Source organism: Marmota marmota, unplaced genomic scaffold (genome assembly GCF_001458135.2).
Source record: "Marmota marmota marmota unplaced genomic scaffold, marMar, whole genome shotgun sequence".
NCBI classification, from domain to species: Eukaryota; Metazoa; Chordata; class Mammalia; order Rodentia; family Sciuridae; genus Marmota; species Marmota marmota.
The window spans coordinates 34,213,918-34,225,247 of NW_026000174.1; the positions used below are offsets into that span (position 1 = coordinate 34,213,918).

General features: G+C 36.3%; 1 pseudogene; it reads right to left on the minus strand.

Moving 5' to 3' along the window:
* Positions 1–360: 360 nt before the first annotated feature.
* Positions 361–1,096, minus strand: LOC107158387 (annotated as a pseudogene).
* Between the last annotated feature and the right edge of the window lie 10,234 nt (positions 1,097–11,330).

Here is an 11,330-nt window from a genome sequence, read left to right on the forward strand (position 1 = left end):
AGAAGGCAGGTTATGCTTACTGTATTCACTCAGGGACCTGAACTGATGAAGGCACCATCTCGAACTACATTGCCATGACCATTCCAGTGGTTCAAAAAGAATTGAGCAAGGGCATCCGATGTTGAAGTTTCTATCCAAAATGACCATATCTTGTCTGTCTGTAACTTATGGCTCAGAGCAAGAGATGTAATGATAACTATGTTCCAAGTTGGAAGAAGTCCAATCTTCCTGAGTATTTGGAAGGACAACTGGAATTGCGGGGTGTTTTGTTGTTGTTGTTTGTTTGTTGTTGTTGTTTACATTGAGAGCAGGTACTGTTTTATTAACTGACAAGTTTACAAAAATACCATGGTAGATACCTTACTTCATCTTTCTAATACGCCTGTCAATCTGGTCTTCCCTGTTACCAGCATCTCTATCTTTAACAAAATGGGTGGTCTTTTTCTTCATTCTACCTCTTGGTAAATTTAAAGGACCGTAGTGTTATTTGCTTCTTTGAAGCATTTTTTAACAGTGTAGACCTCATGAATCAGATCCTCCATGCAGGTGATTCCATATTTACCATGAAATCGAATAATCAAAGCGTTATCTATCAATGCAATTTGCTTCTTATTGTTTTTGCCATATCCATACTTATTAGTTCATTCAGTGATTTCAGGTTTGGGTACCCCCATGCAATATATGGCTCCACGATCCTCAGCATATTTATTGAAGCCTTGTTGAGTTTAATGAAGGTGCCATTGAAGATCTGGCGAAGGCAAAGAAGTTGTAACATCTTACAAACTTTTGGGCTCACACCATCGATACCTCTGACCTTGATGACAAATGCCAATTTGAGTTCTGCGGGTACATAGAAGTTGCCAGCTTTTCTTGCCACCTTGGTCATTCAAACCTACATTCTGTACATTTGCCTGTATTCCTTGTAGTAATGCTTGGCTTTTTCATAGATAAGCCTCCTCTTTGCCTTTCAAAGCATCTTGTGGGCATTCTTCTTCCCCAAGCACTTTGCCTTCAGCTCTGCGTAATTCCTTCACTTTTTCTTAAGGGTATTTGGCACAGCAGGAACCTTCTTTTTCTTCTCTTTGGCACTCTCCATGGTTCCAGCTGGAAAAACTGGAATTTTTAATAGATAACACTGATCACTATTATGTCTGACTCTGTGGAACTTGTAGTCTAGGTAATTAGGTGATGACAGTCAAATCATAGGCATTTGTGATGAGAACAGTTAGTGCTGTGAATTGGGAAGAATACCTTTGAAGGGAGCACCTAACCAGACTTACCATAGTCAAAGGAGAGCTCTGAGAAAAGCTGGTAAAGTCAGAAGGATGGAGACAAATGTAGTGAAAAGATAGGAACATACTTTACATACAGGGTTATGAAAACTTGTGCTGTAAGTAGGTAATAATGAGTGTAATGCATTCCACTATCGTCATGTATGTATGTCTGTAATAAATAAATAAATAATAAGATAGGATTGGGGCAGGAACTGGCATGGTATTAACCTGAAAGCACTTGAAAAAGCATTTTGGAGAATTCAATTAAAAATAGCTGGATAACTGTGTGAGTAAAGCTGGAGAAGTAACAAATCATGCAATAGTTAGCCTTTAACCATGAGAGCAGTATAGGATCACTTGGTAGACTTGAAGGTGATCCCTGGTTGGACTGTGAAGGATGAATTGTGCCAGGGGGTGACAGTATTCTATTTTCAAAGGATCTCACTTTTAACACATCCACAGTATAGTCATTGTTATTACCACTTCACAGATTCTGAAACTCAAGTTTTAGATAAGTATTTTCACAAAGACCACAATGGCATTAAATAGATGCATTGGAAACAGGAAGTAGAGCAGATTCAAAAAAAAAAAAAAACGTAACCTAAAATGTGTCTGATGTCGAATTCCATGCTTTGTTCATGTTATGATGGTGCATTCTGGTCATTAGCACAAGGAAATATTTCACTCACGAAGACCTTGCCACCTAACCTTGCTAACCATAGGATAGTATTAATTCTCAGGGAAAGTCAACAAGAAGTGTTTATACTTTATAGCTCCCCTCATTCCCATGAGTAAAATAGGTGAGCATTTGAAGAGGTACCGGTGACTGCTCCATTGCCTCCTCAGTTTCCACAGATCACAGGTAAGGAGAGCAATGCTTTTAGTGAGAGAAGCCCTAAGAGGAAAAGGAGGTGCTAATAGGCACTGCTTCAAGTAAAGAGTATGTTTTTTTTTTCTTTGTCAGAAGTATCTGCCCAATCTAAGAACTAAAGACAATCCTGTGTTCCTATTGCCTCTCACAGTTCCAAATAGCAGAAAGCCTGGATGAATAAATACAGAGATTTGACAAGCCAGTGAAGAGGGCAGTTGACTTTCCATGCCTCCCCTGGTTCCACAATCCAAGAGTGAGATAGAACTAGGGGTGATTTCCATACATCACATTGCAATTTTGTCTAAGAGTGATTTACAAAATTGTTGCTCATGGGGGTGTCATTTGTTCAAATACATAGTCCAAGATTGTCCTTCGTTCAAGACTCCAGTTGTTCCCAGAAGCTGACTCTGAATCAAAGTACTAGTTTTCAATTTCTTGCAATTACCTCTGCACTTTCCCCAGTGCTGACCAAGGGCCCAAGTTAATAATGTTGGCAGCTCCTAGTGTTTGATGGGTTATTTATGACATCTTAAAATAACTACTGAGAGTGCATTTCTTTGGTTTACTCTTGATAAGATTTGTTTTGATTGTAACAAATTAAAATGTGCGACATAATTTATTAATGGTTGCTGAACTTTTGCCACACATTTTAAGTTTTGAACTTAAAAATTTTATAATGAATGGGGTTTGCCAATTATTTGGATGTGAAAGAATTTGGAAGGTATATAAATACAAGGAAATTCATATAATTAACTTCTTTGGGACAGGAATTACCTTATTTACTCTTTCACATACAGGAGATACTCAGTATTAGTTGAATGAATGAGTTGATAGTAGAATAATAGTAATCCTTTCATAATTCTATGCCACTTGATAAACTATTTACTGAGTCGGATAATCTCATCAGTAAACTCAGTTGAATATTTCCAGTATCCCAGGAGGTATACAGGCTTGTTTGATTACCTTCACCAGGGAAGATTCTACACTTGATAATTAGTATAAGGGAATCTGAATACAGGTCTTTTCATAGACACTCCACTGAACCAGGCACAATCACCAACCTTATTTTGAATAGGATTTAATTTAAGAAAGAGTGTGAACTAAACACAAGTCTTTTTTGCCCCCTGAACACTCTCATTCGCACACAGGCTTTCCTACCTCAGAGTCCCCAGGGAAGGCTGTGGGAAGCCCTCAGATACCCACTTGTCTCTCACCTATTCTCTTCTCAAAGCCTGTTCACATAAAAGATCTGAGAAATACCATTCTGCCAAATCATAGCTTAATAGCGACCCCTTTTGGGAATTTTTGTTTTTAGCAATGTAGAGCACACAATCTGGGCTGCCAGCTGCCTTCTTGGCCCTTAAAGCTGGTTTGTCACAAGTCATCATGCCAGAAGCTCAAAAGAGCCAGCCCCCTGTGATCAACATCCTCAGTGCAGGTGCTGGTCCACATTGCCTCCTCCTATAGTAGTACATCCACTCCGTGGCATCATAAGCTGGATCCTGTGATATGATTGAAGGCCTTTCTAATTTTGTCAACTATTTGGACATTCTACTGCAATTTATCTATGTCCCTTAGTCACATTCACCCCACAGTTAGCAGATAGCTATCAAATAAGTATCACCATTACCCCAATAGTAAGGTGTCTGGAATCAGAAATCAATAGTAGCATTGGGGACCAGAAGAGATCTAGAGCCTTGTTATCATATTTATTTGACCTCTGCTTAAGACTTATAGCTGCATCCTATTTATCATAGCTATTTTTTTTTCAGTGAAGGAGAAGTTATCAAACTTATGCTGAAAATATTTAAACAAGCCTCATTGCAAATTCTTGTTAATATGTATTCTGTCCCTTTCTACACATTGTTAGAACTTCCAACTCCCCGGTTCCAAATGCAATAGCATTTGCACAGTATGCAAGTTGGCAACCTCATCTGCTATTGGACCTAAGCTCAGGATTTGGAGATCCCAGTTGATGCCTATTACTCTAGGCTTCAAATTACCCACAAAAGGGAGATCAGAAAACAGTACATCCTTCTGGCATTTTCTATCCTTTGAACTCCTGACTCTCAAAGATTAACTATTCACTTTAAATCATTTTTTTCCTGCTAAAATTTCTGGATCTATGTGCCAACTTCACTTGATTATTTATACCTCTCCCTCATGCCCTGGTATGACAATGCTGATTCATGTATCATTGAGGACCGCTTTCGTTGTTACAGGCAATTAAATTGAACGATGACATGGCAATTTATGGAAGATGTGAAGCTTAAAATCAAAACTTTAAAAATACCATGTTCTATCACGAGAAACACTTGAGATTCAGGGGTAGTTCACAATGATTGTATGTTTGGTGAAAAGGGATTGGACCACAGTGACTGATGGTAATAGCAAATTTACAAAAATATGTATACAATCATATTTAAAACCAGGGGAAATTACTGCTGTTACTGGAACTGAGAGACATGACCTAAACACAGATGTGATTAGGACAGAATAATAATCCCTTCACTAGAGCTGTCTATTCATGGTCCCTGAGCAGCATCTATCAGAATCTCATTTCACAATATGACCTCTATCTTCCCCTTCAGTCCATGTAGATTTGTCTTTCCTTCTGTGGATTTTCTGTAAGCCAATGAACCTGTCAATTAATCTACTTGTCAATTAAGCAAGAGAAAGGAATTACTATTTGCAAGGATGGAAAAGGGACCTCACATTGTGGCTGCAGACAATTGTCAGGGTCTCCCTTTTGCTCAATCCACTTTTTGCCCTTTTGCCAGGCAGTCCTCTGTGATTCATTATCTGTTTTATGAAATATAGCCAAGAAAAAGAATTCAGGAGAGTGTTCTCATGATATAGCTATAGTTCTTCACCTCAACCCCTTAGCTATTTTGTTTGGGGTGGCTTTGGATGAACTAAAAGGGTGTATACATTATAACCTCTATCTAGCCACATATTCCTTGACTAATTCAAGTAAGAGCTGAATCCTCTTCATCAAATTGCTATTATCATGGGCACAGATCTCAGTTACTTAAAATGGAACTTGCTTTATTTGAATTCTGTTAAATTAAATTTTCAGACAGTGATCTAACACACTAGCTTGTGAAATTTTTGTCTAGTAAGAAACAAATCTCTTTCTGTGTAAAAGGTAAATCCAAAGGTCCTTTTCTTTGCTCTATAGGACAGAGTTTTGTATCTAATCCAGAAATCTCATCCCAACAATTCTTTGCTGAATTGTCTGTAAATGCACTTTGATCTGGTCTTACCATTTTTACTGGTTCTCTAAAGGGTTGATTAAAATCTTTGATATGTGCATTTGGTTTTGGATGGGATCATGTTTTTAACTTTGTTAAAATGATGCTTTAGCAGTTGCAGAGGCTGTTCCACACTCGATACCTAAGTGAACTAAACTGACAGACTAACTAAACTGAGGGGCTTGAGATGAGTACCTCCTGGGATGTTTATCTCAGGCACACCTCTTCTTGGCTCCAGAGTGAATTTTAAACAGGAAAGTAACTTTTAACCTTGCTGACTCTCTTTTTCTCTCTGCGTGTTTTTCAACTCTTTTCTGATTTGGAGATTTTACATTTGTTTTTGACTTGCACATAACCCGCAAGTTATTCTCTATTTGGAATTGCTTTCAGGTGATGACAGATTTATTTTCTGTTTGGTGAAAGCACAGAATCTGATTTGGTATTCTCTTTGAATCAGTTGTGAGCTCAAAGCAATTAAGAATTGTGTGCCCACTGGGAAAGAGAGTACATTGTTATGATGCAGACTGGTAAGTTTATGCATTGCTCCATTTATTTTTAACCTTAGAACTGAAACTGTAAGAGCTCTGTGTCTGCATAATTGATAAAAACCCTTGATCTCTCACTGTAGAAGAATAAAATGCTTCCCACCCCAAGAGGATATTAATAAATTAAATAATAACATCTCTTAAATTAAGGAAGTTCTGTTCTCATGGTTTAGAGACATAAATGAGTATGTACAAAAATTTAACATTTCCCAAATTCACTTGGATACATTAAACCAGTTTAATAATTTTGATTTTTAAAAAATAAATAAGAGCTCTAAATATTGTTCTTAAGTTTATCATGTACCACAAAGTAAGTATATGGTTTATTTTAAAATAATATTTGTGTTTTTTGGACTTTGTATACTGTTCATTCATATATTATATGAACCAATGACACTCCAACAACAAGTATGAGTATAGTGAATGGGAATTCCAAGGAGAGGCTAAATTTCAGTGTGTGCATATGTGCATGTGTTTCTCAGAGAAAACGAGAGTACTAAGAACTTGAAATAGGACTCAGGCAGAAACTACCGTATGATGCTTTAGAATTTAGGAAGTGCTTTATATCAATTATCATATATAAATTAAATCATTTAGGGGGCATAGACATGGAATGTTTTCTTGTGTTGGGTAAAAAAAATAAAATTATTTTATTTGTTCTCAATTATATGAGGCATAATATTCCAAATATCATACTCATTTTATTGAGAAGTCAGAGTTAGAAATGCTAAATGTTTTGGAAGATCACACACATAATAATTGGTGAATTTAGAAAATAGTAGATCCAAAAATGGTTTCCCCACTCTGCCAACGAACTCTGTGTTTTTGAGGACTACAAACTCTTAACAATAATCACATTTTGAGTATATATGCCCTACATGTAAATGCTTATTTATTTATTTTACATATATATTCATATGTCAGATATAAAAGATAAAAAATAATGTTGAGCTATATTAAAATATCATAGAAGTTCTACTATTTTCTTCCCATACAATGGGAATCATGTTATGCACCCTGAGGGGAAGTGCTAGAACTTAATTTTTTAATTTATAATCTGCATTAGCCCATGTCTGGGACCTTTTGTTTTATTACATGACCAGTTTGGTCCCCCAAAGATAAAGAGATTTATGATGAACATAGAGGGGGAAACAGATTCTTTCTGCATGGACCTACTTCCTCTCCAATGATTATCTTAGAAATATAGTCCTTATTTTTCCCAGAGGCTTAGGGTCTAACACAAATACCACCCTCTATCTCGGATACTCTGTTTAAAATGAAATATGTCATCACATTTCTATGCCCAATGGCTCTTCAGAAGTAGCTTTATACAGGACAAAGGATCCACAACCTGTACTCATGTTGCCAAAATGGATCTTAACTATGAAAAGGAAAACCCTTCTTCTGAATGGAATAAACTTGCTTCCTTATCTTTATCTTCAAAACTTCCTTGACAGGTATGCAAAACGGGATATCATTTTTGCCTTTAACAAACAAAAAAGCAGAGTCTCCAGTTAACTATTATTTGCCCAATACATTTTACATCATAGGCTATTAACAAAATTAAGTTGAATGAGTGAATGAATGAGATTAAGTTCATGAAGGAAGTAGATCTATTTCTAAAATCTAAGTATTCTAACTCCTTATATTGTGAGGATTTTTTTTTCTTAAAATTTAATTGTCCTTGGCAAGGATATTATGGAAAGGAATAAAACTAAAGCTGGAATAGGAAGAGCTGGATCACATGCAAGCAATTTCCTAACTATCTTATTTGAGCCTTAGACTACTTCTGTAAAACAGTGTATTTAACATCTACCTTGCCCATCTCAGAATGTTGTTCACGTGGTCAAACTAGGCAATCTATATTGAATTCCCTATGAATGCATTTTTTTCTCATCTAAAAGAATGTTCGAAATTATTGAAGGATAGGACTTTTTCTCAAAATGCCTGGATCAAGAAAGACACAAATGTGAAACCTACTTATTACCAGCTATTCTAATAAATACATTGATCAGGATTGAGTGCTTTATTCTCCATCTGATCACAAAATTTCCCTGTACTGAAAATATTCAAGATATAATATGAAGTAAGCACCATATATATATAAAGTATTCAAGACATAATATGAAGTAAGCACCAGATATATATATATATTGGAAATCCATTCAAGGAAATTGCAATCTAATTATGAAGGAAGATGTTTTATTTTGCTAGAGTTCCCATAACCAATTATCATAGATGAGGTGGATTAAACAAAAGAAATTAATTTCTCACTTTTCTTGAGGTCAAGGACTGGTTTCTTCTGAGTCTCTCATGGCTTGCAGATAACTACCTTCTTTCTCATTGTGTCCTCACATGGTATTTTCTCTGGGGTGTGCACATACCAGTTTCTCTTGGTGGGTCCAATTTTCCTCTTCCTATAAAGAAAATAGAGTGGATTAGGAAAACACCCTAAAAGCTTCATTTTCATCTTACTCACAATTTTATTTTTTATTTAAAAAAATTTTTAATTGAGTTTTTAAAAATAAATGACAGCAGAATGCATTATAATTCTTACTACACGTATAGAGCACAATTTTTCATATCTCTGGTTGTATATAAAGTATGTTTACACCAATTCATGTCTTCATGCATGTACTTTGGATAATGATGTCCATCACATTCCACCATCCTTGCTAACCCCTGCCCTCTCCTTTCCCCTCCGGCCCCTCTGCCCTATCTAGAGTTCATCTATTCCTCCCATGCTCCCCCTTCCTACCCAACTATGAATCAGCCTCCTTATATCAGAGAAAACATTCTACATTTGTTTTTGGGGGGAATTGGCTAACTTCACTTAGCATTTTCTTCTCCAACGCTATTCATTTACCTGCAAATGCCATGATTTTATTCTGTTTTATTGCTGAGTAATATTCCATTGTGTATATATGCCACATTTTGCATACTCACAACTTTAAAACCCTATCTTCAAATACAGTCACATTCTGAGAATCTGATATAAAATTTAAGTGAACAGAATTCAGCTCATAAAACAAAAAAAACTCTAAAAGTGCATAGGACAAGGAGGAAGCAGAAAACGATGCTATATAAATTATGATAAAGTACAATCAGCAAGAAACGAGACCTATGAAATCTTAAAGGAAAAGAAATCTGTGGTGGGTTTTGGAGTGAAGGGGAATAAAGAGTGGGTGCTTCCCACGGGAGGAATAAGGTGGACATTTAATGGAACTAATACATAAGTGATGTGCTGGCATCACATGATTTTTCTGTCTCTATTTTAGTTCAAGATAATATAATGGTGATACTTCTATGTATAATATTTCAGCTTATAAAATATTTCCATTTATATTCATTTGAGCAATTGTAAGGTTCTAATACTATGTACTGTGTAGGTATTACTACCTAGACATACTGAATCCCAAACAAGATCTTTTCTGATATTTTGTTTCATTTTGTATGTTTTTTTTGGGGGGGGGTGGGATTTTTATTAGTGCATTTTAATTACACGAAATAATTAGTTTTATTGTGGCATATTCATACATGCAAGTGTCTTACTTGAATCATAGGTAGGTATCCGTTCCTTTCTCACTGCTCCATGTGAATCCCTCCTGAAGCCGTGCTCACTCATAGAGGAGGACCTTTCCCCATAGAGGAAGACTATTCTTCAATCACAAGCACCTGAGCGGCTGTGCCCACCTGACAGAATCTCTAAATGTGTTCTCAAGTTCCAAACAAGTTCTAGCCACTACATAGCCTTTCCCTAGAATTATAACTTTTAAATTAACCTTTGACTTTTAATTTTTTTTTTTTTTTTTTTTGCTTTCTAATAATTTAGAGTACCAGTGATTGAGAGAGACACATAGGTCAGTGGAACCGAATAGAAATCCCACAAATAAATTCAAACATCTACAGCCAATTGGTAACAAAATGACAAAAACACACATTGAAAAGAGATTTTGTTTAAAAACTGGAGCTGGAAAGACTGGATTTCCATATAGAGAAGATTTGACCCTATATGTCACCGTGTACAAAAATCAACTCAACATGGATCAAAGACCTTATGTAAGACCTGAAACTGAAACTGCTAGAGGGGAACCTAAGTGAAATGCTTCAAGGTATTGGTACAGGTAATGATTTTTCTGTATAGGACTCCAAAAGCACAGAAAGGAAAAGCTAAAATTTACAGATGTAATTATCTCAGACTAAAAAGCTTCTGTGCAATAAAAGAAACACTCAACAGAGGAGAGACAACCTATAGAATGAGAAAAAAAAATATTTGCTAGCCATTCATCTGACAGAGATTTAATATCTAGAATATAGAGAGAACAATAAAAAAAAGTGTTATGGTTTGCATCTAGAAAATCCTCCAAAGTCTCATATGTGATTAAAGGCTTGGTTACCAATGCAGCAAAGCTCAAAGGTAGGAATTTTATTTATTTATTTATTTTTGTACCAGGCATTGAGCTGAGGGGCTACTGAGTCACATCCCCAATCCTATTTTGCATTTAATTTAGAGAAAGGGTCTCACTGAGTTGCTTAGTGCCTTGCTATTGCTGAGGCTGGCTTTGAACTCTTGATCCTCCTGCCTCAGCCTCCTGAGCCACTGGGATTATAAGCATGAGCCACAGAGGTAGGAATTTTGGGAAGTGATTGTATCATAAGGACTCTAGCCTTAAGCAGTGGATTGATCTACTGATAGATTAAGAATCTGAATGGATTATTGGGAGGTGGTATAAACTGTCATAGGTTGGGTCTAATTTAAGTAAGTAGATCCTCTGGGGTGTGCCCTTGAGGACTATATCTCTCCCTTGGCCCCTCCTCCCCCTCCCAGTCTCTTTTTGCTTAGCTAAACAGCTTTCCTCCACCACACCCTTTTATCTTGGTGCTCTATCTTATCTCAGGCCCACAATAATGGAGCCACCCAACCATGGAATGAAACTCAGGAAACTACGCAAATAAATCTTTCCTCCTCAGAGTTGTTTATCTCAGGTTTTGTCATAGTGATGAAAGGCTTACTAACACACCAAGTAATCTAATTTAAAAAAGGCAAATGAAATAGCACATCAGTGGAGTAGAGGAAATGGACTGGGGGGTGGGGGACGGGGAGAGAAGAGAGACAGGATAAGGAAGAACAGTGAAATGAATCTAACTTAAATTCCCCATGTACATATAAGAACATACCACATGAATCTCACTTTCATGTATCTCAAAAGGCAACAATTAAAAAAACAAACTATAAGTAAATAGGAGAAAGGTCAGTAGAATGTAGGAAAGGGAGAAGGATACTAATGGAGAATAAATTAGAACATATATTCCATGCTTTTATAAAATCATGTCAAAATGAATCTTAATTTCATGTATAGCTAAAAATGTATAGCTAAAAAGAACT